Raw genomic sequence first — 27,521 nt, forward strand, 5'->3', positions numbered from 1 at the left:
TACAAAATAGAAAAATAATTAAAAACTTAAAGACAAACATAGCAAAACAAAATATTTTTAGACTGCCTTCCGCAATACCTGATACTATTAACTGAAGTTTTCAGCCTGCACTCATGTTTTTCTAGTTAAAATTGACATGTGGTGGACAGAGGGAAACTACTCAGTATGTTGCTGAAAAAAATGTTGTGCTGATAGTGAATTCAATGGGAATGCTGCAAAACAGCTGCTTTTTTCAAGGTTTAAACATTTCTTTTATTTGCAAATTGAGAGTTCTTTTTATTTCCCTGTCCTGTCTCTATGGGCGTGCAGCGTATGTGGGTAAAGGATCTTCCCTCCCTTTTGTGTGACCTCCTAAAGGCGAGGCAGAATTACAATCCTCGCATTCAAGGGAGCAAATGTATTGTGCCTACTCTTCGAGAAGCACTTGGTGTGCAAAGGGGGTGGGGCTAAAGGCATAATTCCAGTGCATTACACTTATGAAAAAACAATGAGGGCAGTAGCTTCTGGATGTGTCCGAGTCTTGAACAAAAGGCTCCTACTTATTTGGGTTAACTTACTTTTGAAGAGCTGTGTTTCTCTTTTTATCTGTGGTTCATGCTTTGAGAATTTTGTTTAATCTGTTTAATTGAATCTGTCTAATCGGCTGCTCATTGGCTCTTCAAGTGTTCAGAATAAAAATACAGTTTGTATTTGCTCCTAGGACACAGACTATGCTATAAAGTGGATCTATGGATACATATTTCAAGAATAACAGAACTGATTACTTCTATTCCCCTACCCCCACACATCTCAAAAAAATTTGCCACTTTGGAAGTTGCATAATACCATTTCCTGCTTATTTTGCATTTCCTATTGTTATTTCTATTCACTTATTTTAAATCTTTTTCTACTAGTAACTGGATTTTTCTCATAGTTGCTGTACAAGTCATTTACCATTTTCATTTACAATTGATCACTATGCTTACTATAAAAAAAAAGTGTTTCTAACATTTTGCACTTAAATGCTAAGCTTTTCCAGGGCTTATTTCTTTGACGGCTAAATTAGTGTTATTTAGGTTATGGTATTACTATTAATAGTTTGTGTCCTACAGAGCAGTAGTAAAGGGGAACAGGTGCACTATAAATCCATACAGATGATATTTGCTTGTTGATGCACATGACTTCTTATTTACATTAGTGTCAGTTCCCAATTAGACCCCCTCTGTGCAGCTATGGAAAACTCATCCCATTTGTATACTTTGTCAGCCTGGCCACTAGACCCATTCCTATTTCCACTGAAATCACGAGGGGAAAAAACTCCCTTTGACTTCAGAAGGAGCAGGGCCAGGTCTTCTGTGGCTAAAAAGAGAGCTTCAGTTTCTAGTACTGTCAACCTGGCCCTTTCTCTGAGCAACATAAAGGCGAGACAGGACACACTTGCAATAAATCTACTCACGTGCACGTCCACTAGACTTGGTGGGTGAACTCTGGCTTCAGCCAAAGTCAATGAACATTTTGCCATTGGCTTCACTAGGTCAGGAGTTCAGCTGGTGTGGTGGAGCACTACATGCATTGCCTGCCACTGGCATGACCAGGGGAGCTAGACTTCTAAGGGATAAAAGACAAATCCAAGCTTACTCTTTTGTTCAGTTATATTTGTATAGTGGTTGCTTGAAGACAAAAACTTTTTCCTACTGAATAAGCTCATGTTCCAGTCAGGATTCCACTGAAATGTGGTTACTTTGCTTTTGTTTGTTTGAAAGGATCCTGACTATTGCTTCACCAATCTTTAAAAGTAATAGAAATTTATCTTTATTATGTAAAACTTGTAAACAGTAAACAGCAAACAAAAAAGGACAGTGCAGCATTTGAGCATGCAAAGACAGTTAAAAATAAGGAAAAGTTCTTCAACTGGAAATATTTGATGGCCTGCTCTTGTTTGCATGTGATCAGTGTGCATGTTGTAACCTTTTGTTTTCATGTAGGATATATTTAAGTATGTTTCTGCTGCATAACAAAGACATAATTCTTGTTCTTCAGGTCTTGATCATGTTGAAAATAAGCACAAGTACTGATTGGCTGTGCAATTATGTCAGTTCTGAGCATTGACCTTGAGTTGTAACAGGGCCAGATGCTAGAAAAAGCAATCTTTAATTTCATTGAATCATTACATTAAATTCATTTTAACAGAAATAAGAACTGGTGAATCACCATATGCTGCAAAATTTTAGGATATCTAGCAGAATTGTAGATAATTCCAGTTTGGAACTTTAATTAGATTTCAACATTTCTGCACTGGTTTCAGTTATCTAAAAGTGAACTTGTTTCCAAACAACAGGTCAAATCCACTGGTGAGGTAAAGGATGTGGATGTTGCATATTGGCTGTCAGTGGTAAAACTAAAAAATCCTTATACCAGTTAAGCATTTAGGAGGCACACAATAGGAAATGGAAACAGTAAAAAAGCAACTAAGAGGCTTGGATAAGATAAGGTGACTGGTATTCTCTCTTTTTTGCATTCCTGTTGAATTGTGTTATCACAGTTCAAAGCAAGTACATCTGTGTTCCCACATGGTCCACCAAGGGCACACACTCTAGGCTCCCAGCTCCTCAACCATCTTGGGCAAAGACCTGTGTCTCTCCTGTCCAGGGTTTTTCCAGGCTGCACAATTCCCTGCCAATGCTGTGATGTTTGCAGCAAGCCACACCACCTAAACAGAACAGCATCTGCACTTGCTTTCTCTTAAAACAACACAACTACCAGCTATAAGTGGCCACACAGCCCTTTCTAAGCAAGCACGTTTATTTTAAGGTGAAAGCATTATAGACAAAATAGAAAAAATAAAAGTTCCTATACACAAGCAAAAAGCTTATCAGCGGTCACCCATCAGTCTTGCGGGGGACACAATAGGCCAAACTATTTCCAACTCTTCTCAGGAAGGGTTGGAGACCCCCTGAGACAGAAGGTCCTGTCCATTTCTGGGATCAGAAAGGCAGCCCTGAATCATTTTAAACCCTCATTATTTATCCAAAACTCCTTCCTTTGTCTGTTGGTCTCCAGAAAATTCAGTTTGAATTAGTATTGGTGAGCCTCTTGAAATGGTGGTCCCTCTCTGGAGGTGTTACAACCTGAGTGAATTTGCCTCATCACTCACACTGTTCCTAAAGGAGACATGGTCACCCTCCATCATGGAATTACATATGGTCCTACACTCACATCGATACATAAACTTACAACAGTACGCTCATCCAAAGATGTTGCAGGAAACTGCCACCAGGGCTGCAGGACTCCACCCAACATTTCTAAATTCAATCACTCTCACTGCAGTTCTTGAAAGCCTAATTTTTAGAGGCTAGAAACAGGAGAAGAACTGGAGTTTGTCTTAGAGATGTAAAAATTTGGTTTAAAAAAAAAAGAATCTGTTTAAACGTTTTAAAAATAGAACATTTAAACGGTTAGACGTGTGGGGAAGGAGCCGTGCTGGGCGTGGCTCCTCACTGCCAAGTGAGAGCTGCCTAACTGCGGCTCCCTGCCAGCCACACATGCAGCTCCACAGCTGGACTGCTCTTGCTAGTGGGGAGCTGAGCAGAGCCCAGCCGCGGTTCCCCCCTGGGGGGAGCTGAATGGGCTCTGCACCTACCCATGAGTAAGAGCAGCTGGGCTGTTCTTGCTCCTGGGGAGCCAAGCCCAGATGCAGCTTCCCCCCCCCCCACTTTAAATGATAAATGTTGATTACCATTTAAACATTTAAGGTTTACATCCCTAGTTTGTCTCCAGCAGGATTGCTGGTAGGATACCTTAACGCAGGCTTGGTCTATACATAAAATTTATATTGACATAGCTATGTCATGCTAGGGGTGTGAAATACCTACACTCTTGACAAACACAGCTGTGCTGACAAAAACTTCAGTGTGGATGCACTCATAGCAATGAAGAGTGCTTTTGGTTAACATAGCTCACATCATCTAGAGAGGTGGTATTCCTACATCAGCAGAAAACTCTGTTGGTGTAGGCTGGGTCTACAGTAAGCGATATGACTACATAGCTACATTGGCATAGACTATGTAGATTAACAGAGAATTTGATTTTGCAGATTCCCTTGAATTAGACACTTCCTGGGGGGAATGGGAAAGAGAGGGGTTGGGGAAGGAAGATGAATAAGAAAAAGTGCAGCTATATATAGGAGTTTTAATACCTAACATTTCATAAAAGTAAAAATAAAAGAACTAACTCAATTCCAGTTGCAAAAACTCCCTGATTTAAGGCAGTGGATATTCAGCCGACTCCACAAGGATGGTGTTTGCAAGCACAAGGTACATTTGGATTTCTATCAGAGTGCTAGAATATGTTTCTGTTACTCATCCTTACTAGAGACCTTAATTTTCAGCACTGATTCCACTCTGTGTATACAAAGGGTGTTTAAACTTTATTACCGGCGCAAGAAATCTAATTTGGGATCATTTATATAGAGACAGCCCCTTAGGGATCATTCCTAGACCGTGAGAGACAGACCTTGACTGTGCTGAACGAAGAGCAAAGACCTGTGTACAAGTAAAGTGTCTACTGAATGTGGAAACATCTGCTCTTGTAGCCTGTTGCTCCTCCTCTGAAGGAAGCAGTAGAAGGGGTGAGTGAAAGAAAAAAGGAAGTGCACAGAAAAACAGATTTGGATTTAGGAGGGAGCAGAGAATCTCTGAAGCGTCTTGCTTTCATCTTGCCTGACCCAGAGCCTGCACTATATCCATGAGAAGGGGAGAGCAAAGAAAGAAAGATTATAAGTGGCCCCACACATCACCAAATAGCTTTGGAAATCTTTAGCTGATCTACCGTGCCATCCATGGAAATTTGGCCTGGCCTGCTCTGTGGAAATGTCATCGATTAGACACTTAGCACTATTTACCTTTTGTGGGGACAGATCAACTCAGGAGCAAGCTACCTGAGTTGCCGCTCTTCCTGAAACACTTAAGCCATCCCCACAGGCTGCTTTTATGGAGTATCCTAGGGCATGACCCTGAAACCATGTGCCTACAGAATCCTGAGCAGCATGTGACCCTGGCCAATGGAACCTCGCTGTGTTGAGGACCCTGTCAAACAACCTGAAACTTTATGTAGGGGTTCTGTGTTGGGCTGTGTTTATAAGCATCTGAGAGTTTTCTGTTTCCATTTCCTATGGAAATCTCATATTGTTTAAAGCTGCTTCCCATCAACTGCCTACATGTGTCTGCCAGAATTGACATGGAGAAAAGCAGAGTTCTAAAAACCCTTAGCTGTGCTTGCATTTTCTAGCGAGACTGCAAGGGTCACCTTCTTAGGGCTCAGGGATCTGGGTGAATGGACCTCCAAAAATGTACCCTCAGTTTTACGGTTTGCTTGGTAATGTTGGATTTCTGCTTGCTTTACACAAGTATTCCTTTGTCTCCTTTTGTTTTTATCTTCACCCCCTCCCTTCACTCCTCCTCTTCCCCCCCCCACACACACACAAACTGCCTTGTGCTAGGAATTTACTGTGCAGTATGTATGCTGACTGATTCGTTAAATTCTTAGAGCCATTAGTAAATTATACTGTGTATTGGAAATATTTCTGGAGGCAGAGTGACACCAATTGGGTATGTGTCCTCATGATAGCTAGAGAGACTATGCAATAATAATACCAGTAATTTTTACATTGAATCCCATTGACAGAGACAGACAGTGCCATGAAGTCACTACCACTCTGACTTAAGATTCCTGCCCCTCAAACTCTAGCTACTACTGCTTAGTGGGAAAGGGAGATTCAAGATTGTGGCACAGCAGAAGTGAGAATGCAGTAAATGCTCTACCTTAAAAAGTAATCTACATTAGATGCAGGGAACACAGTTCATCATACATTATAGATGGAGATATGACAAATCTTAGAGTTCAATTTTTACACCTGTCATATAGCAAAATGCTAGATTTGCAGACACTCATTACTTCAGTGTGACAACGTAGTTCAGATCAAACCCTTCAAATAACGGCAGAAATAACTTTTTAAAAAAAGTTAATTATCTTTTCTCTTTTACCAGAACTTTTCATACTGCTAGGTCTATCATGACTCATGATGTTGTGTGATACAAAACAAATAATGCCACCATCTTGGGAGAGAAAAACAGAAGAAAACCCACTCTTGATAGAGTCTAGTGGGACCTTCGGTTGGCACAGATCTGGCTGACTTAAAGGGCAAAACTGCATCTAACTGATAGGAGCCCACTGGCTTGAGTCCAACTAGAAGGATAAACTGGCTTGACTAATGGAAATGAAGCTAGGGGGAGCATTTGGCTGGGCGAAAATACTGGATGCCCTGGGAAGCCTGACTAGCAGGCTGGAAAGACTCTGACTTGGCCTAGCGAGGAATAAAGTAATAAAGGATACAAAGAAGGAAGAGAGACAGGTAGAGAGGAAGACTGGAGAGTGGAGAATGTGAGAGGAGGAGAAAAAATGCATGGGAGGTGCAAGAGACAGGGTAAGCAGAGGAGTTGAAATCCCTCCTTGGCAGAGGGCCAACACAAGATAAGAATGCTGAGTCGGACAATGGTCCATCTATCCCAGTAGCCTGTCTTCTGACAGTGTCAAATGCCAGGTGCTTCAGAAGAAAGGAAAAGAACAGGTCATCATCATCAAGTGATCCATCCCATTGCCCATTCCCAGCTTCTGGCAAACAGAATTTCCTGCACATCCTGGCTAATAATCATTGATGGACCTATCCTCCATGAACTTATCTAGTTCTTTTTTGAACCCCATTATAGTCTTGACCTCCACATCATTCTCTGGCAAGGAGTTCCATAGGTTAACTGTGCATTGTGTGAATAAATACTTTTTTTTTGTTTTAAACCTGTTGCCTATTAATTTCATTGGGTGACCCCTAGTTCTTGTGTTAAGAGTAAACAACACATCCTTATTTACTTTCTGCACACCAGTCAAGACTTCATAGACCTCTATCATATCCCCCCTTAATCATCTTTTTTCCAAGATGAAAGATCTCACACGGAAGCTTCTCCATACCCCTCATCATTTTAGCTGTCCTTTTCTGTAACTTTTCCAATTTCAATACATTTTTTTTAAGATGGGGCAACTAGATCTGTATGCAGTATTCAAAATGTGGGTGTCCCATGGATTTATAAAGAGGCAACACAATATTTTCTGTCTTAATACCCATCCCTTTCCTAAAAAAACCGAGAGTCTTGTAGCACCTTAAAGACTAACAAATTTCTGCGGGCATAAGCTTTCATGGGCTGCAACCCACCTCATGAAGTGCATCTGATGAAGTGGTTTGCAGCCCGCAAAAGCTTATGCCCGTAGAAATTTGTTAGTCTTTAAGGTGCTACAGGACTTGTGTTGTTTTTGTCGTATGCAGACTAACATGGCTACCCCTCTGGAACCCTTTCCTAATGATTCCCAACTTTGTTAGCTTTTTTGTTGCTGCACACTGAGTGGATGTTTTCAGGGAGTCATTATGGATAGTTCTAAAGATCTTTCTTGAGTGCTAACAGCTAATTTAGACTCCATTATTTTACATGAATAGTTGGGATTATGTTTTCCAATGTACATTACTTTGCATTTATCACATTAGGCAATAAAATGGCAGATGAAATTCAGTCACCCAGTTTTCTGAAATCCCTTTGTAACGCTACTCAAGATAGGTAAGTCCAAATCAGACTGCGAGTTTTGTATCATCTGCAAATTTTGCCCTGTTTACCCCTTTTTCCAGCTCATTTATGAATATGTTGAACAGCACTGCTCCCACTACAGACTACAGGGAAACACCACAATGTACTTCTCTCCATTCTGAAAACTGACCACTTACTCCTACCCTTGTTTTCTATCTTTTAACCAGTTACTGATACATGAGAAGATCTTCCTTCTTATCCCATGACTGCTTACTTTGCTTAACATCCTTTGGTGAGGGACCTTGTCAAAGGCTTTCTAAAAATCTAAGTACACTATATCCACTAGATCACCCTTGTCACATGCGTGTTGAGCCCCTCAAAGAATTCTAGTAGATTGGTGAGGCATGATTTCCCTTTACAAAAATCATGTTGACTCTTCCACAGCAAATTGTGTTCATCTATGCATCTGATCATTCTGTTCTTTACTATAGTTTCAACCAATTTGCCTGGTACTGAAGTTAAGCTTACTGGCATGTAATTGTTGGGATCACCTGTGGAGCCTTTTTAAAAATTGGTGTCACTTTAGCTATTCTTCAGTCATCTGATACAGAAGCTGATTTAAATGATAAGTTACAAGCCACACTTAGTAGTTCTTCAATTTCACATTTGAGTTCCTTCAGAACTCTTGAATGAATACCATCTGGTCCTGATGACTTATTTATCAATTTGTTCCAAAACTTCCTCTCAGGACACCTCAATTTGGGAAAGTACCTCAGATTCATCATCTAAAAAGAATGGCTCAGATTTCCAACCTAAAATCCCTATGGACCACTTAAATGGGAGGCTAAGTGAAGCTTAATTGGTATATATGCTTTATTCTGGCTCTCTGCACAGAAAAGGATTTCAATCAGGAACAGAGGAAAGAAAGTTCTATGCAATAAAGGAAAAAAAATGTAAACAGGAAAAGAAACAGTAGGAAACCTAGAAGATTAAAATAAAAACAAAAACACAGAAGAAAGCAGGATCAGCAATTTAGACAAAATAAACAACACTTTAGAAACTGGAAAAAATGAAAAGAAAAGCCAGAGCCACAAGGACTGTGTGTTTTAATTTACCATATTTATTCATGTATCAGTGAATGCTACATCATTTTACTCACACTGAAAGAGTGTTGTCACTTCTTTGGATGTTTCCCCACATTCTCTCATACATTGCCTGGTTTGAGGTAAATAAGTCTGAGTAGAGCCCTCAATGACAGACTCAACAGAAAGTCTTCACAGTCCATGAAAATGAATTACTTCTTCATCTGCAGAACCAACCCCACTACATCAGGGCTTGAGATAGGTTGTTGAAGCAGTGTGGAGTAACTTGCATTGGGTCTGTCGATGCAGTTCACATACACAAGGGCCCTATACCAGGAAGGAAGAGATAGTGAGAAGTTCTGACCTAAAGACAATCATCCTTGTCATTTCCACCTGCTAAGGGCTACTTTATGATATCCCCCATAATATGTTAAACAATACATAAAACTAGAGCTACTGCTGGCTTTGTCTCCCTTCTGTGCTCATATGTTAAGTCCTGGATCATGAAAAGAATATCCTCTGATCTGCTATTGTGGGGAAAAATGCCTTCATTCCTGACAGATACAAAAAAAAAAAAAAAAGTGCTTAAATGAGATTTGAGTGATACATGGATTTATCCTGGACCTCTGCACTGGGGTAGATTTCTCCTCTAGATAGCAATGAAGTATAGGATTTGATAAAAATGTATTCAAAAAAACATGGACTATACAAATAGCTGCAGTATATTGAAAACATCAGTTAGGTAAAAACACTAACCTTGAAAATGTCTTTCTGAAACAATGATAAACCTCTGCATACTTTAGAAATTGTTAATGTTAGACCTTTGAATCCAATAATGTATATATCCCCTAATATAAGCTACAGAGAGATACTGTTGTATTGTTTGGTGAAGACACTTCAGAATGTGCTGATCCATTTTTATGATGCTACAGGGAGAACACTCGTTTCATATTTTTGGCATCTTTGTATGACATGGCAGTGAGAGAGAAGCTGAGGGTACCCATTTTCATTAAGGTAAAACAAAAATCCATGAAAATGACTATTTACAGGAAAGGTTGAACCACAAAATTTTCTGAGCACAAGTTCATTTTGGAAAAGGTTCAGAAATGATTGGATGCTTCTGCAAACCTCATTCTAATTATTCAAAATAGCTTGGACCACACCATGCCAACTCTCTCTTTATATAAAACCACAATTCCTCTACTAGGCCCAGCTCCCTATATAGGGCTTTTGGATGCAGGGCTAGTGCTAGTAGCCTACTCTGACTCTAGAGAATATAATTTATTTCCATGGCTCCCTTTCCCAACCCATGTTTTTAAAATTTTGTTCCTAGGTCAAGCTCTCTCCCCTACAACCATGTGGCAGGTTGGCTCTGGATGGAGACCTCTTCCTTTGTCCATCTGACTTCTGTAGCCCCTTCCTTCCCACCTTTTTTGGTTGCAGAGGGAGGAGGAGAATTCATTCAGCACCATGATCCTTCCATGATCAATACTATAATCCACTGTTCAGCCATTAGAATCTTGTAACACACAAGGGAAATGTGAGGCCTCTTGAGTAGTTTTGTGAATATTTACAATGCATCAGCACTGTATAAAAATAAATAGCACAAATGTTTGATACATTCAGAAAATTCCCTGTGCTTAATTAACCACTGTCTAATAGGTTTGTAGCAGTACAGTAGGTTCCAACATAAAAATACTGACAGGCACTTCTTTGGGAATTGAACACTTTTAGGTATGAGTGAGACTGGATTTTTGCATTATATTTAGCAAGTGCAAAGTACAATGGATTTTCTATGCACTCATATTAGTAGTGGTATAGTAACAAAAGGTAAAGACAAGACATCAGTAAGAGGTTCATGTGGGAGAAGGGAAGCTTTGAAACTCAGAATCTTCCACATTATAGCCAAGCATATTAGCACCAAGTCACAGGTGTATACTGCATGAACTGGTGAAAATGTGGTAATGTGAGGAGAGCTCTATATCTGAAATATATTCATCTCCAAATGCATGTGTGCATCAATTATATATTTGGGTGGTTTGTACTACTAGTTTGCGGGATATTTAAGTAGCACAGCACTAGCTTCTAGAAGTCCATACAAGGAGGAACAATTAAGCTTGGATAAAGCAGTGAGATTTGTTAGATGTAAATTTAAAAAAAACCACATCTGCTGGGAAATGAATAATCCATTTGGGGTCTTGAGCTGCCGCCCAAACACTGATTTATTCTTATGCCTTTTGAAAGATTTGGTTTCGATAAATATTCCCCTCTCATTCCAAAGTCCTTCCTACCATCAACAGATTGCCTTACCTTTACCGAATCTATTACTTTTACAGTTTCTGCCATGATAGCTGAGTACCAGGCACTCTGGAACTTTACAAAGAACAAAAGGTATGCACTGTATTCTGGGGTGCCTCTGCTAGTGTCAAGCACAGGACCTCCCTGGATCAGAGACTACGGAACTGCTTTGATATAATATCCACAATGGTAGTTGGATTCAGTCCCAAGTGCAGAAGAACTTGGATCAGGTCTTGGCTTATTTAAATCGGAAAGAACTTGTATTCAGAGCAGGTTAACTACTGTAAGTCGACAATTGCAAGCTGCACTGTTTTATATCAAATAGCTTAGATACTGATCATTTAAATTCCTGGTATTCACACACTGCCATTTCACCAACTGCTACTTTTCTCTCAGTCAACTCTCTCGCAATACATTCTTTTTTCATAGGTATATGCACCAATATTTAAGTGGTGGTATTTAAACTAAGTGTCATATAAGCATTACCAATGTACAGTCGTTTATTCTCACTGCTACAATGGAGTACAGAAGAAGTGAATTATATTTGCCTTTTCCCAGACAATTAATATACAGGCAGGATTGAAAGTGAGGTGGGGAAGTCAAATATTATGGACATTAAGATGAGAGCACCAAAGGGATATGCCGTTTTGAAAGAGAGCTTCTCTATTTGCAAAGTGGAAATTTCCATGAATGTTTTTAAGCTGCCAGTTTTCTATAACTGTACCCATTTCATAGTTGTTTTAACTATTAACAAGTAATTCAAGTGATTTTAACTGTGAACAGAGAGATGTGGGACCACATATTAACATTTCGCAGAAAAAAAGGCAGAGATGGTCTCTTCTGCACTGTAATAGTACTGCTATTTAGTGAACACCCTCTCCTGACCAGCTGTGCATCTGCAGATTCCTCCGCCCTCCCCCTCCACCTGTCTTGTCCTCTCTTCAAGGACTGTTAAAACACCCCCAATCCGCGCCTGAGCTCATTTAATACTAGAATCAGTTTTCAGCAACCCAGAGTCCCAAACTAAAATCCATTACAACACCACAAGGTAGAAGTCCATTCTTTGCTATGGCATTTTCTCTCATCCCCAGGACTCTTTTTCTGTTCCACTCTGACCTGTTGGCAAGTACTCACAGGTCTGCCCCAACGGGACCTTGGGACACCAATGCCAAATGTACTCATATTTTACAACCCTCCAGGAACCTCTCACACATTGGCTTTACCATCCAAGTACTGTGGTGTGATGATCCTGCAGGTTGCCTTTTTCTCCACCACCATCACTACAGCTCCATAAGTTTCCCTTTGTTACTACAGCCACATAATGTTCTTTATAGGGAATTGCCTAATTTCCATCATCTATGACTCATTCCATAATCAGGTTTGCCTTAGCCCAAGGCTCTCTAGCCTATGGGGCAAGCCACTCTGTTACATGCACAGACTGCGGGCTTATTAACTTCACAATACCTGGCCCTGTACTGAATCCTTAGTCAGGCCATTGAAGTCAATCCTAGTTCTACTTCAGTGGGAATTTCAAGGCCAGACCCAAACACATTACCAACAACTTTTCACAAACACTGTCCTTGAGATGCTGTAAAATTCTTCCTTCATTCACTCATACAATCAAATTGACTTTATAAAAAGCAAACTTGTGCATGATAATTTTCATAGGATTCTCTATTTAACATAGTGAACTAAGCTTTCTTCTATTTTCTTCTTCTAAACACGTCTTTCTTCTATTGTGTTTTAGTTTAGAAAGAGAGACAAGAGAAGAATGTTCCTATCCCTTCTTTTATTTAGCTTTTGAACCTGGACTGTGGCAATAACTTTACATCTTGCACTTCCCTGTTTCTAAGTGGTTTCTTCTGAATATGTTTTTGACTCTGTGCCAACAACCACCTTGTCTCTCACCTTTCCTAGATCCATTTCCCAGGCTTCAGCAGACAATTAAATCTTTCAGCAGTTTTTCAGGCAATGAGTTACATTATGAAAAATCTGAATGACTAGCCTCTGTAGACCTGCCTCAACAATCACCCAAGGTCTTTGTATTTGAAGTAACCAAGCAAGTTACCTTCCAGGTCACCATAATCCTATGCAATTTCAACAAGAGTGAACACCTTAACTTTGACACATTGAGTCTTTAAAAAACTAATTACAGATATGAAAACAGAAAGCACTAGTGATGCCTTTTATGAGATGGTTCATGATCCTGAATATAAATATTGCTCCATGTATCTGTCCTGTTCTCAGAGTACTGCAGCACTGATTCCATCTGAGGATAAGGATTAATATACTTTGAAAAGAGCCCATTTTAAGAAAACCCAGGAACTTGTTTAAATTAGAACAACAGAAGAGAGTGTCAGAACAGAGATCAGCTTCTTTTTAGTATAATTAGAGGTTTGACTTCCTATAAAAGTGCCAGCTTCATTCCGATGAACAGGAGTCTGCAGAATACACATCCTGCAGGTACTACTAATCTCTTTTGTTGTGGAGTGGAAAATGTTGAGAGAACCCCCTCCCCTTTTTACAGTATTCTTAAATCAGAGTCTTCAGGCAGTTCAATTCTGAAGGAAAAATTCTCTACCATGAATAAAACTGACACTTAGCTAAAGAAAAGAGAAATTGTCTAAGAGGTGTTTGAGTAGCAGAAGAGCAGAGATTTAAATAACATCAAAATGGTCAGAGGGGGAGAAGCGGTACGAGAGAGCCATTTGCTCTCTCATCTTGAAAATGTAATTTTGGTATTGTACCAATGTAAAAGGTAACCAGGTGGAAACCTTACTGGCCCTTTGAGAATGCTCATAGGGATGAACCTGAGAACTGAACCAGAGAACTGAGAAACTGAACTGGGACTTGGGGGGCGGGGAAGATGCCAATTCAGTGACCCATTGGAATCCATGGACACGGAGTTGGGTCAGAGTGCACCACTAAAGCAAGGATAGGTCTGGGACAGAGTGCACCATTGAAGCGGGGAGCCAGACATTACAGCATGAAAATAGTTTATTGAAAATATATTGACTGGGTAACCTCTTCCTAACAAACTTAAATTACCTTTTTTTAAAAACCATAAGAGGGGGGGAAAAAAAAGCAGTAAATGGTTCACATTTGGCCAGCAAATGTGAGCTGGACAAATGTGAAATTACCTTCCAAATGTGGTGTAGTCTGCTATGCTCTACCCCTCATTTGAAAACCTTCTCGGGGGTCGGGGGGGAAGGGAAGAGAGAATCTATGGTGAGATTCTGTGCTGTGCTTCTCAGAGATGCAGGCACAGAACTAGCAGCCTAGGGGGGGAGTTAGCTATAAAGTGCACCTTTGTGCTCTCCTGTTCCTGAGATACTGTGAAAGCTAGAGGGGGCATGCAGGGTAAAACAGGCCACCACACAGGCTGCACCATTCCCTGGAATTTCTGTAGCGCTTCATGTATCCATGCCACTGACACACTTATCCTGTGCCTGGTTCCACCCCTGAAAATATATGTAAGTTGGGGCTTTTGACGGGCTCCTTGTGGTTTATGACGGTCTTCCACACTACCTTTGCCAGGGAAATCCTGCCCGTTAGATGTGGGGCTTATGTTTTTGTTACTTCAACCCTTTCCCCCAACATAAAAAGGCCCCAAATGGGGGTGAGGATGTTACTCCCAATAGTTAATTATTCTTGTATATTCTGAAAGTCTTTCCATTATTTAAATGGTTCTTGCACGCCCTCCTTCTCACCCAAGGACTAAATCAAAATTGTGAGAGCAATAAAAAGGACGTGACAGACTCTGAAGCATCCTTGTAGTCACAAATGAGACTTTTCCTCCAAGCTGTCGTAAAAACAACACGCAGCACTTCCCTGCTAGGAGACATTGTTTCACAGATAGACAGCTATGCTTTACTGGGCACTGTTATCACTGATTGCAAGCTAGCCCTCATCTCCCTCCACTTAGAAAAAGCCATAATATAGAATGTAGCCTAATATTGACTGAAGAAAACTGGAATGCTGTTGGTATATTGCTGAATAAACCTTCTCAGTTGGTACTATCTGCCTAATGCTAAATAATGTGAAACATAGAATATTTTTAGGACTGTCAGCTAGGCAGTATTCAACTCACCTCAAACATGACAGCCAGCTGCAGGTGTCAACATTCTCCTGCATCTTCGTTCCATGTATTTTTTGTCCTATGAGAAAATTGTTTCCTTCTGGATATGAGTCCACGCCAGTACCTGGGAAGTCCTGAGTATCCAACTCATTACCTACTACTAAACTTGTCTGTTAAGAGTTGTCAGAATTCAAGCCTATAACTTTATTTTAGGATGCTTTTACTATTAACCACCACTTTTCCAAAAAGTACTTTTAAGACATTAGAAATATCTTAATCCCCCCTCAGTAACAGAATGAAGAGGCAAATTGCCAAAGCTATCATTACTGGGGAAGAAAACATTATATAGAAAGGATAAAATAGACTTTTTCTGCCTAAGCTGAGAACCACTTATAGGATATATTTACTGAAGCATAGTCTCCATCATTGGTATGACTAGGTGCAGAAGTAATACGCAGTACATAGCTTATTTGTTTCTCCCTTTTTAAATATTAGTTTCTTTTGTCATTTTTATTTCCACTATTCCTTGAAATGAATTGTGTTTATAAAATTACTGTTAAAAATGGAGGAACACAGGATTACCTAAAAGTTTTGTAGACTCTCTTTTATTAATCTGATCTGCTTAATGTACAGTAACAATCTGTAACACAAGAAATATGGATCCTTATTTTGTCCTTCAGGTTATCCTTGCATTTCGTGTAATTTTGGGTTTTTGGGGGTGTTTTTTTTGTTGGTTTTTTGTTTTTTAAAGGAGGAAACTCCCCTCCCCCCCCAATAAGCTGTACAAGGCTCTGCATATTTCATAAAATACTTTTTGACAATCTCTAAGTGACTAGCTAAGCCCAAACCTTCTCTGCATAGCCATCCTTAATAAATATCAGAAACTCAAAATAGTGAAGTTCTATTAGCTCTAATACTACTACAGTTTAGGCTATTTAGGGCCCAGTTGTGCTCCCAATGGACTCAATAAGTGCAGGATCTCTCCATAGGCTCTAATTCAGTAAATGTAGGCAACTCTTCAGAAAAGTTCCATTAGCTGGCCCTTATCAGGCCCTTATTATGGCCTGTACTTCCTGTCCACTCACTGCATGTAATGGCACAATATTTAAAATCACTGCAGGCTAGATATAGGTCATTAAAGAGGAGGATAAGGAGTTTGCAGACCTGCAAATCTGCAAGTGAAATTCTCATTGTACTGTTTAACTGAGCTCACCAATATCTGTGTTGGGATGCACAGGTCTGCAGGATCATTAAAATGTTATGCAGTGGTGGTGGTGTTATAAATGGACACCTTTTTCTTCCTCACTGGTATGAGCCATGGAGGAAAGGTTGCTTCATGTATTATTTACCTTTCAACATCGTAGCAGTCTCTTTTAAATCAGATGCTAAATCTTGCATGAGTATTGATCATAACTTAACATCATCCATTATAATTAGAGCTTTTTCTTCAGTCAGAAATACCAGAAAACCCCCCAACATTTAATTAGCCTTGGTAATCTTTCATGATTGTTTTAAAGGGACACAAAATGATACAAATTTGTATTTGGCTAGCTAGTATCTTTTTAAATATTAGAAAATCATATCAGATCTGTTGTTTTCCAAGCCTCTACCCAAGATAAAAGGATTACATGCCTTTATAGAAAGCCATTATTTTACATTTATAGCAGTACATGAGAAAGCAAAATTGTTCATGCTGGAAGATAAAGTTGCTAAATTATTGATGCTAGCTGTCTAATTTGTTTCATTTTATAAATTGTATCCTCTTATGCTTTGTTAGCTAATACCAGTTCAAACACATTAGAGTTCATGATGTTCACTTTGTTAGTACCACTGAAATATGAATAACAAATGTATCAAAATAGCCTTTGTTTAATGCTTCTGGAAGGCCCAAGATTTTTCTTCACCTCTGAATGAAAGAACCTCATTTACAGTTAGTGAGTAGATAGGATAAGCCTTATTCCATTTGCAGATCATGTCCAACAAAACCAGTCTGCACAAAACTCTGAAATCCTTTTATCATATCAAATAGCTATTTTCTGACTGCTGCAGAAAGAATAAGACAATGAGACTGTAAAATAGCCTTTGGCCCAACAATAGTTTTACAGAGAAAATTGCAACCTTAGGGCTCAGTTCAGTAAAATTTTATATACATGATGCTTCTACATCAAAGCCCACACATGGCTGAGAGCCTGACATTTTGCTTTAGTTTAACTGGATCCATAAAGAGACTATATCTAATTGAATTATGGTTTATAAAAATTCAAACAAACAAAATACAGAACACTGTTATATCTTCAAATATAATGCAATATAAAGAAATTCAGGTCAGAGTGTTCGTCTGCATGAGAAAAACCTACCTGGGGAAAATTCTGTGTTCCTACTAATGGAATCCACTAAAGGTTCTGTTGTTTCCTATCTCCAAACACACACACTGAACTGCCATTGGGCTCAACCTCCTAAACCCTGAAGTATGCATAGCTCTTTCTTTACTGACTATTCAGTCCAGGTACCAAAGGGAGAAGAAAGTAAGTTCAGGCAGGGAAGGATAAGGAGCAGCATAAGGATTTTAGCTGAGTTGGGGGTGGGAATGAAGAGGTCTAAGGAGATGGGAAGTGCAACATTTCCTAAATCGGAGAAGAGACCACGTTGCGAATAGTAAAACAGAGTGGTTTATGTACAGTGTGCTGGGTAATAACATGAGAGAACTCATGCTTGTAAAACTAAACAGGCTGTTGATTAAGAGATGTGTTTACAGAAGTGGTGCAACCTAGCTAGCATTCCAGCCATGAGCAATCAGAATAATTTTCTGGTGCCTCCTCCAAATTCTTCTTCCTCATCCCACGTAGATTACCACAGAGGTAATGCTTTATTTGGAATGTGCATGCACGCAGTTACCCACTGAATCATTAGTTCTACTGAGGCGGAGGAACACAGACCGTACTGCAGAGCTACCAATGCAGGGTCTATCTAAATCTTGGCCTCAAACAAATATGGAATGGATTGCTGACTATACGACAGGAAGGGCATCTTAGAGATACATGGCTCCTGCTAATGGTGGCTGAGGAGAAAACATCATGCCTTGAAGATGGAGGTGCTTGTCCTGAAGGCTCCAGGAAGAAACAATCTTGTTGCTTGCTTGTGCTTGCTCATAATAGATTTATCCAGCTAGATCAAAGAAGATTCATTAATGTAGCCAAAAGTGGAAGGAGGAGGTTATGCAGGGACAGGTCTGTGATTCAGCTAGCTACAGAAGGAACTAAGGTTTATGGGGAACTGTTTATTAATCCAATCCTTTCCCAAGGTTTTGCAGTTTCAAGGAGAGCTCAGTGAATACAATATTAAGTATGTGATTCTCACCAGCACTCCTGTGCGTCTGCACTTTCTTTACTGGTCCCACTCCATGACACTTCTCCATGTCTGAAATATTAATTTGTTGCATTAGTTTGTGATTGTTATTTGTTTGGCACTGCTGTTCTTCATTTTCAGTTGATTAAAATAAATCATTGAAAATGAAAAAAATGTTCACTAGTGTTTACTGCTCTAAATACTGCAAAAATGCAGTACATTGATTATCACGCAAAGTTCTAACTGCCCCCTCCTCTTCTATGTGGCTAGATGAGAAGGGGGTCCCAAAGTGTCTCTCTCTTATAACAGGAGGTCACAGTATGGAAAAGTTTGAGAAGCACTGAGTAAAGTCAATATCTGTTCTTTGAGTTTAAAACTCATTCTCTTTGGCTATCTCTGCTCCTTTTTCCCCCACCTTCATGAGACGTGCGTATTCACCTTTAACTAGCACAAATGTTTGCAGAAAATTGATTAAGTTCGCTGGCTCAAATACTCTCAGAAAATGAATTTAACATTTATTTTCAATTAATAGTCACACTAGAACCCTGATTTACAACAGTTGTAAACTTCTCATCTAATAACAGAACATAAAAAGTAGTACGTTGCTCTCTTCCTACCTACTTAGATGCTAATAGGTCACCTATTACTTTACTACCTGAAGGCCTCACAATTTTTTAATATGTATTTATCCTCACAACACACCTGTAAGATAGGAAAGGAGAAAGATTTCAATGAGAGTTAGGTGCCTAAATACTTTTGAGGATCTAGGCCTTAGTGACTTTCCCAATGTCACACAAGAAGCCTGTGGAGGAGCCAAGAGTTAGACCTGGGTCTTAAGCAACATCGCCTACATTTAAAAATCAAGCCACAGACTAAACAAAATTTGAAGGCAGTCTTTGTTGAATAATTTTGAATAACAATAATGAACATAGTTGAGAAACATTCTCTCTCTATGGATATTTCTCATACTGAAGCATATGTGTTGACTACATTATCGGTTACAAATTATTTCCTCTGATCTAGTTTCGAGTTAAGTCTCTGATGCATTTGAATAAAAGTTTGTTAAAGGGTTTTGCTACCTTTATTACACAGTATGGATCTCGCCTACTTATGTTGTATATCTTTCTCTTGCAAGCAAAACTGAATGAAAAAGCCATGTTGTAGTGGGTGGGAGAGCACTGGGGGAAATGCACACAGAGAATTGCACCTTCTGTTTCATCTTCTATTTTTTCCTCACTTTGAAAAGTCTGAAGGTTTTTTTTTTTTTTTTTAAGTTATGCATTCTGTATCAGAAAACACCACATCATACTAGACACATAGTCCGTTGGACATTGTCAGTGGCAGTACATTCACAGTTTCCTTTATCTTAGATAAACACAAGACTGGAATCCAACTCTGTGGAGATTGTGACAGGGTTACAAGGATATTATTGTCCATGACAAAATCTCTATGTTTGCTAATGAATTCTTCTTTATATATTTTAACAGACTTTGTAATATAAATGAAATAAGAAATCAGGCTGAATTATGCAGCTAATTAGTTGTACCTGTCTGCAAATAACATGCAAAACAACTCAAAATCCTCCCACGGATTAGATGGCATTAAAGAGAAAATAATTAACACAAAGGTGAGAAGAGGTGGTCCCTTTTTTCAATTGCTATTTCCTCCCCTCGTGCAAAACAGACCTCAGTTTTACAGATGTCTGATTATCAAATGTTCTGACATGCTGTTACTACTAATTTTAGTAACAACCCATCCTCCTAATTAAAAAGATTTCTTATGAGCAAAGTTTTATTACATTTTTAAATAAGGATGAAATACTGCAATCCAATATTGTCATATGGACAAGTATACGATACAGCTAGGCAGCAATATGTTGGCATGGAAAAACCTCTGATATTTGTGTGATTTTTCTTGACAAGACTAGATGAGTTATCGGAGATTCTTTCCACAATAAGAAATATAATACAAGAAAGAAGAACAGGAGGACATGGGAAGGAGAAGATTCTCCAGGTACCATATCATATTTTTAGATTAAGCTTGGCTCTGCTGAAGCCCATCTGACTGCAAAATAATATGTTCCCTATATTATATTTTTGTAAAGAAACTGAATTGGTTTAAAGTAGGGTTGGTTGGAACTCTGAATGTCCATTCTGCTGGCAATTTTGATTTTGTTTTTGTTTTGTTTTGTTAAATGTCATTCCACTTCAGAACAAAAACCTGCAATTTCAATATTTCCCACAGAATTGAAGGAATCCAAAACTTTCATTTTTAAAAATCAAAACACACTGCTTTGACTTTTTCAAAATGAAGTTCACCAGGCACCCCAAACCACATGCAGCTCCTGCTTCTGTCAGCTGCAGGTGACCAGAAGCCAGGAACCCCTGATAGCCGTTGCTCAAACTGGGGCTTCCATGGCTGTCGGGCTTCCTGCTGTGGAACAGGTAGCCTAGAAGCCTTGAGAGCCACAGAGAAAGATTCAATGAAATCAACACATTCCTGCAAAACATTTTGATTTCAACAAATAGGCATTTTCCAACAAGAACAACAACAAAAAAATATGTTCCCCTGGAAAACTTTCAACCAGCTCTAGTTAAAACCTATATCACAAGATATTCCTTTAAACATTAAAATGACTGACACATTCCAAGGGCAAAATTTGGCCTTGTATATTCAAGTCCAAGTAAAGGCAAAGAAGATTTTAAAATGACATGTTGTGCACAAGGAATTTTGGAGAGGTGTATCCCTCTTTGAAATCACTGCATTTATCTCAGATTAAATTGCAGCCATTAAAACTACACCCAGTAAGAATATTAACATGACAATGTTTCATGAGTGCCTAGCCGGACAGTTGTCAGATATACAACAACATTTAATATTTGCTAATGTTTTACACTGATCAAATTCTTTGAGGCCATAGAAAGCACTAATAGTTACTTGCAGTTTTAATTGAGAATGTCAAAGAGTCAATCAGAGTAGGGTAGTTTGGGACATCTCAGCAGAGTAGGAAGAGTAACAGATGGTAAAATGGGTCTGAGAGACTGATAAGTAAAATTTATACCTGCCTAGTCTCTTAGTTCAGGTAACGGTGTCTAAGTGTCTCAAAGCTCTGAGTTGCTTGTAGAGTGGTCACCATGAATTTTATCTTTTGCTTAACTAACTAAAGCAGCTCCTAGGTTATAATACATGAGACAATAGGCTGAGAACACCCAAACAGAGCCAAAATGTCAGCATCAGGGGATGTTCTTTTTTAATCTATAATTTAATTCTGCTGCTTTTTACATGTATGGTTGTTTAGGCTGGTTTTCCAGTGTTCTTTGTTGTCTGTTTTCTTTGAATGTGGCGAGCCTCCTGTAATTCAGTGGTTTGGCCTGGTCCTTGAGTTTATACAAATAGTATTTCTCTGCTACATGTGTATTTAAGTTCAAACCGAATATAGAAGTCCATGAGCATATATGTACATCTAAAGCAAGGAAAATGGACTTAAAAAAAAAAGTTAAAAAAAGAAACTCTCCCCTTTGTCTGGTCTTCCATGACCAATTCAAATGAGTTAATGCACTTCAACTATTGGAATTTTTCTTGGTAACAATAGTCAACTATTGTAATTAATTATTTGGACTAATTATGGAAACTGCTTGTTCAGAAATATGTACATTTCCCTACACCATTTGACTTGCTCAGTCAAAGTTCAGGGTTCCTTCCAAAATTTCGGTGGAATAAGATTTTCTTTATTTGCTGTTTTAAATTCTTCTTGGGTTTCATTGCAGAGTTAAACAGCTGCTGTGTTACACCTATAGCAGCACTTCAGGGTATGGCAAGGTGATTAATTGTTACTTTAGAGAGAGAGACCATGTGGGTGAGGTAATATCTTTTATTAGATCTGTAATGGCATGGTACCCACCTCACACAAATGCCCCCTTCTTGTCAGGTATGTCTGCAGTCTCAGTTTATGGCGACTTCTATTGAGAGTTTCTCAGGCAGCTTTTCAGTGAATCAGCCCTCTGGCCAAGTCTCACACGGTCCATACGTGAAACAGAACAAATTTCTTGCAGGGCATACGGTCCACCAGAGGCCTATCCCAATACCTCTCTAATGGTGTCTTTCAAGCCCTCCTAGGTTCAGTCTTTAAATAGTCTTAGCCCTGGTATGAGGCTGCACCCACAGAGTTTCCTTCCTGGAGACTCTTCCTGAAGCCGTCTCTGGGCTCAGTCCTTATTCAGTCCCAGGAACTCTCTCTTACTGCCCCAGTCCCAGTGAACAACTGGCCTGTTTGTGGTCCTGCTGCTTTTTCAGCCAACCAGGAACACCATCTTCTCTCCTCCAGCTCCAGGCAGCCACTGATGATGTCACCTCCTTTTATGTGAGTCTGCTGGGCACTGATTGGATGCTCCTTGCAGCTTCTCTTATTGGCTGCTTTGCTGCAACCACTCTAGGCCACTTGGAGGACTTCTGCTCCTTTCTTGGCGTAGGTGTGGCAAGACCCTGAGACCTCCAGCAGGGGGCATCTGGGCCTAGTCCACTATTGCAAGACCGAATTCTACTGTTGAAAGAGTCCAGCTTTTGAGCCACACAGAGCTCTTCTTCAGGTCTGGGAAAGGAACTCCCAGCATCACAGCAAAATACAAGGTAGAACAAATTGTTCAGCAAATTAGTTGTTACTTTGTCAGTTTGTAAAGTACTTGAAATCTATCCATGTAAAGGGTGCCACATTAATGTAAGATCATTAGGATGACATTCAAAAAGCTCAAAGTAATTGTTATCTTAAAGTTTCTATGATAAAACTGGCAAGCAAGATCCTCAGGATTTAGAACTAATACTCACATTCTTGTGTGTACCATGAACTGCTTGCTATGTTATGTCAATCCCAGAGGTATTGCTTTTGTCAGAATTTAGGAATTTCTAAGCAGTGGGAACAGTAAGAAAACCATTGAAGTATTTCTGGAAAATAGATTGTGGTAGAGGTTGTGATTTCATATACTCTAGGCATTAGATATGGTTTGGTAATCAGTAAAGGGTCCCTTAAACTAGGCAAGAGAAGAAAACTTTCTAGGGTAAAGAACCCTTATCAGGTAGTTATCTGAGTGCTATCCACTGATACTCTAATTGCACAGTGATTGCACAAATTAAACTTTACAATTTTTTGCTGCCAGTCATGTTTTGTTTTAATACCAGTGAGAACAAATCCAGTAAAGCAATGAAAATGAAAACCTTAGCCAGAGCCCCTTCAACAACCTCTTGCTCCAGTGGGCCTGTTTCTAAACCTGTTTAACCAGTCAATGCTAAAAAAGCACTATGTGTTAAGTAGCAGAACTTAAAATCTTGCTAAACACAGACATAATAGTCAAAATAAGGGGAACTGCTAGTGTTAATTGTCTATGTCCATGAATCTCTTGCCTTCAATGGGACACTTCTGCAAACTCCATTGCCATTAATGGTTTTACCCAGCTGTATAACTGAATGGCCTTCTATGTGAAGCTCAGTGAACTATTCTGCTGGTGCACTGGAAGGATCAGAACCTATCTCACTCCCTTTACGTTTGCTCTGCTGGCTAACACTGGATGAAAATGTAGTAAAAATGTACTTTTGCCAGTGATTTAATCAAAATTGATTCTGAGTACACACAGGAAGCAGGTGTGTTGAGTAGTATGATGTCGATTTTACATAGCCTCGTTTCAAAATAGATTACACTTAAAAAGAATTGGGTCTGTAGCAGGATTTCCAACTCCCAAACAGTCACATGGAACTTCAAGTTCACTTGCACCAATCCTTTTTCATTGTTGTGTCGCAGCTACAGTAACACCTATTCAAAATGCTTCATTCATTTTCCTTTACAGTAGCTACTACCTGCCACCTTTAGGTGCACTGGTAAGTGCTCTCTCTCTCTCTCCGCCTCTGTAGTGGCATGCTATTTTAGTGCTCTAACTCCTCCAGAACATTTTTTATGCCTCCAACAAAAGAGGAGGCTCATCTAGGTTCATAGGCAAATGCCTACGGATCATAACAAGCATAACAACCCGGCAAACTAGATATTTTTGGTGAAGCACATAGCTTTCCAGAAGTGGAGCAGCAAAGGGGTTACTGCCCACAGTAGAGGTAAATCAAAAGGAGCTGTGGTGGAAAGGTTAAATTGCACCAAACTGCGTGTAGCATTTCAGTTTAGTAGGTTCCGTTTCGGGTTCACCTTCCAGAGCACAAAACTAACCTAGCATTTTTATTTTATTTTAAGAAATAAAAACCACACATTTACATAATATACAGTAGCTGCTTGTTTGCAGCAGCATCTCATAAGCAGTGGTTGCTTTTATAAGCAAGATTTCCCCTGGAACACTTTTCCTGCTGTAAAATTGTCCACTCGCTAACAGCAACACAGATGCCACATAAGAGCTACATTTGTGACATCACATCCTGGGACAGAGTTTGGCAGGGGCTTGGAAGGATGTCGTCTCTCCACATGCATCTTTCCACTCCCCTTCCAAACTTGGCCCTTCAACACAACTCCAGCGTACACAGCCCCATCCCTACATGGAGAGCATGTGTAGACGGTGATTGGGGGAGGGTCTGGAAGATAGGGATTTTTCAGGGGAGGGGCAAGCAGGGGAGCAGCAGAGGCATAGCTGGAGGGTTTCCTCCTCCCATCCTTGCAGGAGGCGGTGGGGGAAGGGATTGGTTGCTATTTTGCATTCGGGAGCATTAAGGACCCCCTTTCCTCCCATGCACTGAGCTGTCTCCTCCATCCCAGTTGCTGGCGGCAGGGTGTGGGTGTGCTGTTTTGCAGTGGCAAGAGGAGGGATGCCATTCTGCAGGGTTCTGACCTGTCCCCTTCCCCACTCCAGTCTTCATTGTTCAAGCTAGGAGCCAGCATCAAATCTACTGCAGGTTGCACACCGTGCCTTCCCTGGCCATCCCTCCCTCAACCATGGTGGAGCATGAAGTTTCCAGCAGGAGCAGCCTCAGCCTGTCCCCAGGAGCTGGGCTTGCTCAGTCATTTTGCCGACTGGAGGCTCCCCTGCCAAATCTAAGGTTGCCCTGCCTTATTCCCCACCAGAATTTGGCTGCCCCATCCCTTCTGAAACCCTTAACTCTTCATACACCACATCCCAACCAACTCCTTCCACCTCCCCATGTCATTGGTGTCCTCCATCTTGGACCAAACTGATCTCAGTGTTGCTCCCTCCACCCAAAGACCAGCCTGGGGTCATCTAGAGTTGAACCCCTACTCTGACTGGGGTAACAGGTTCTCTCTCCTTTCTTTGCCCCCGTCTCTCCTTACTCGGAGGGGGTGCTCTCCCCTCGGCTGCAGGATAACTGGGCCATGCAGGCAGAGTTGGTGGTGTGGCAGTCTGTGGTGCTACTAGCAAGCGTCTACTGTATTTTCAAAACCAGTTAATATATTTTTATACCATCTACTTGTATCTGATCAACTTTCCTTTTCATTTCTTCTAACACATCATTTATTTAGCAAAAGAAGCTTCCATAATGAGCTTGATTTAATATTTAAGTTGACACATTGTCTTACTATATAATGCAACATAATATTCTCTTTATCACCTATTCTCTTTATTAAGTTCCACAATAAAGCTCACTGCAGTTTTGTCTTATGCAGACAAGTCAGCAATATGAATCACGATGCACTTTGAAAAACTTTTACAGTGATCACAATAAAGAGAAAGAGATCAATGGGCAGTCTCTTAGATTACTGCTTCATTCTTCAAAGGAACAAAGGGTGTGCAAACTAAGTCTGCAAAACCGTAACCTTCCCAATCACCAGGGGATCATATTAAAACAAAACAAATCAGTTCCTCCAGAGTTTGGCACGGATTAGCACAGATGTCTGCCATTAGTTCTTTCTTTGCCGGCTACACACGGAGCTTGATGTTGTTTTTTGGGAGTAAAGAGCAGAAACGGACCTGAGAAGCAAAGTTCAGATGAAAATTTGGATCCAAAATCCTTCCTCTAAAAAGTTGGATGCAGGATTTCTGTTCGCTATCATTTCAACCCTCCTAAACAATGCAGTTGTAGCGACTTAATCCCTGGTGTAGAGAGCGCTGTGTCAATGGGCGGGCTTCCTCTGTCGACATAAGTACTCCACCTCCCTGAGAGGTGGAAGCTATGCCAACAGGAAAAGTTCTCCCGTTGGCATAGATAGCGTCATCACTAAGCACTATAGCAGCTCAGCTGTTGCACCGCTATTGAGCTACATGTATAGACAAACCCTCATTCAAATGGGATGATCTGGAAAGAGTTTTGGATAAATAGCCAGAATTTAAATGGACTCCGGGGCTTCTGTCTGATCCCCCAAATGGACAGGACCTTCTGTCCAAGGGAGTTGGTCCCAATCCTTTCTGGGTAGGATTGGAAAGACTTTGTCCTACTGAGGTCTTATAAGACTGATGGGTGACCTCTGGAAAGCTTGTAGCATGTACATCAGTTCTTTTAAATATGTTTTCTCTATAACTCTTTGACCTTAAGAATAAGTGTGATTGTGTATAAAAAGGTTTGTGGCAATTTATAACTGCTGGCAATTAATGTTATTCATAGCCTTCAAAAGAGAAAGCAAAGCACAGATGCTGGCCTGTTTTGCCACTCAGACTCACTAGGGACATTACGCTCAGAAGGGGGAGAGAGAGACATAGGTCTCTGGCAAAGAGAAATTATGGCTGAAGAACCTAAAAGGTGTGCCCTTCATGAACCATAGAGGGGGAAATACAGGTGCCAATGCCTGGCCCCGTGCCACCTTATTCAGGAGAATTGTTCTGTAACTTTTACTGGACGGCTCATACAAGGGAGGATCATGTAGGATCATGGCTTCTAAAAGATGGGGAAATGCCATTGTCCTTTATAAGTGGTCCTGTATTCAGCAATTTTTATGAAAAAAGGGATTAGATCATGTCCAGATCCGGGTGGGTACACAAGGATTAGCGAAAGGAATGAAGATATGTTTCCTGAAGATACAGCAGTTGCAGGAACTATATCAGCTTTATAAGCAGTTGACTAATATTCACTAAGCAATATAACAGGTGAATAATCACAACATTCAGCCAACATTATTCATTAAGTATTTTTTCTTAAGTGTTCTAGTTTTAACTTTACCCAAAATCTAAGTATTTACAAGTA

General features: G+C 40.0%; 2 long non-coding RNA genes across 2 annotated transcripts in view; one reads left to right on the top strand and one right to left on the bottom strand.

Annotated features, from left to right (window-relative positions):
* The window catches only part of LOC137153246 (uncharacterized), a 54,637-nt gene that overhangs the window by 14,070 nt on the left and 13,046 nt on the right, over positions 1-27,521 (top strand). The window lies entirely within an intron of this gene.
* Positions 8,710-22,723, bottom strand: LOC137153244 (uncharacterized). The gene is made up of 3 exons (XR_010919740.1): positions 22,309-22,723; positions 18,420-18,479; positions 8,710-9,013 (listed from the first exon to the last, which is right to left on the bottom strand). It is a non-coding gene; the product is annotated as an uncharacterized lncRNA (long non-coding RNA).

This window comes from Emydura macquarii, unplaced genomic scaffold (assembly GCF_026122565.2).
Source record: "Emydura macquarii macquarii isolate MOO-44397 ecotype Brisbane River unplaced genomic scaffold, CSIRO-AGI_Emac_v2 contig_1253, whole genome shotgun sequence".
Taxonomy (NCBI): Eukaryota; Metazoa; Chordata; order Testudines; family Chelidae; genus Emydura; species Emydura macquarii.